This window comes from Cynara cardunculus, assembly GCF_001531365.2.
Source record: "Cynara cardunculus var. scolymus isolate 2C chromosome LG 12, CcrdV1, whole genome shotgun sequence".
In the NCBI taxonomy this organism is placed as follows: Eukaryota; Viridiplantae; Streptophyta; class Magnoliopsida; order Asterales; family Asteraceae; genus Cynara; species Cynara cardunculus.
The window spans coordinates 10,285,220-10,287,213 of NC_037539.1; positions in this window are offsets into that span (position 1 = coordinate 10,285,220).

Genomic DNA, 1,994 nt, shown 5'->3' on the forward strand with positions numbered 1-1,994 from the left:
ACCCTCGCCCACAACGAAGGGAGGCTTCCATTTTTGTTCTGCGAAATATAGGTTTTAGTTATTAGTCCTTTTATTCTTCTCCTTGCAGAGTATTGGTACGGAGATCGATGAATTTTGGTGCATTGACTTTTAGTTATTTCTTTCYGCAATAGCAAATATACGATGAATTTTATATGTAAAATMGTAACGTACCATATTTATTTTTTAATATACGATGTAATCTCATAATCCACCACCTTTGTATTCTAAAATTCTAATGTAGTAATGTGTGTAAAGTTCATGACACATCTACACTGAAAATTTGATGTATTTGAAGCAGCATTGTGCCATATTCCATTGAGACCATACAATCATCTTATATACATCAATCGAGAATGTCACTAGAGTCATCTTCCATCGAGACCAATCAAAAATCTATTAAGATAATCACAAGGGTGGTGCCTGATTGGTTTGAGCTTGGCTCCAAAGGTCAAAGATACCAGAAGGTATCAGGTTCAAATCCAAGAAGGAATAAAAATTCCCTTGTGGCCACGGAGATTCAAATGCAGTGACTCCGGGCTATCTGCAAATCAGGTGGTCGTTCTGGGATTAGTCGGCTCGCATGGCGGGTTGGATATCCAGGTTAATAAAAAAAAGATCTATTAAGACACGGAATAATCTTTCATCGAAAATAATACATGAATATTCATACCAATATTCGTGCGATAAGCCCCTTGGGTGTGTTGCTCGTCAAATACACAACAACCTCAAGTTCGAATCCTACAGGATAGGTTTGAACCCCTCCGCTAGCTTCAGCTGCTGAGTGAGCTCTAAAAGGCTCCCTCCGGTATGGTTCCTAGGAGGCGGGTTCCATATGGGGCCGGTTGAGGTTATCGGTAATCAACCTTTTGTGTAAATCAAGTTGTGCCGTGTGAGATAAGATAATAGTCTGACAAATCGCTGTTGAGAATATACGTAGAAATATTAGCATTCTGAAGCTATCTTAGGATGTTGTCATAATTATTTAATTGAAGTTAGTAACCTCTCTTCTCTTCTCAAGTGCTCTTTAGAAGCAATCTAATGGGGTTTACATATTTTCACATGGTGTCAAACGCCAAAGGTAATCTGTACCCATCTTGACACCTCTCAACAGGGCTCTTTTGGAGAGTAATCTAATAAGGTACCTTATATTCGATTGAAAGATAATTACTTTAGTTAAAAGATCCATGTGAATGGCCTCCTACTACCATGCTTCAATTGACCTTTTTTTTCCTCATACTAAATAGCAACTTTAAATGCTGTATTTGTCAATGCTATTTTGGTTTTAAAATACGTCAAAATGTGCAGCCTGTTCATCTTAGGTGGGCTTGTGAGAACTTGTTGTGTGGCCCATCAGCTGCATCAAGTGATGTCTTAGAATCGAGCCTTGTCAATGATCAACCTGTAGTCAGGTTTGCGGTTCCCCTCTAATAAATAGTAATACCTTTTCATTTTGATTGGATTTTGTTTTATAGTATACCATCAATGGTTATGTTGATTAATGCCTTTTGTATGCAAAGCTGCTTTATGTTTTATCATAGTTTGATTTTGAAGAAAAAAAGTGTTGATCTTGGAAGAAGGAAGTTTAAAGTGTTTGTAAGATGTAAATGGATTTTTTATCTTTTATGCTTATTTGCCTTTGTTTGGGCTGGTTTTTGGGTTTCATCAATGGAATTTTTCTRTTGCCATGGTCGGCTTCTTGTTTAAAAAAAGGTTCGATTGGTTGAAGATTTTGTAAAGAAGACAAATACAAAGGAAGAAAACACATTATACATAAGTACATATTTCCCATTAGAGGGAAGTTTCGTTAAGAACCTAAAATTGATTAGGAACCGCTCACAATGCACCATGTGCTTCTCTTAAGGATGAACATTCATTATGAATCACACATTCATGATGAATATATTACACCATACATGATGAAAAATGTGATATATCACGTCAGGAGGGGTTTTAGTTGTATATATCAGAAAGTT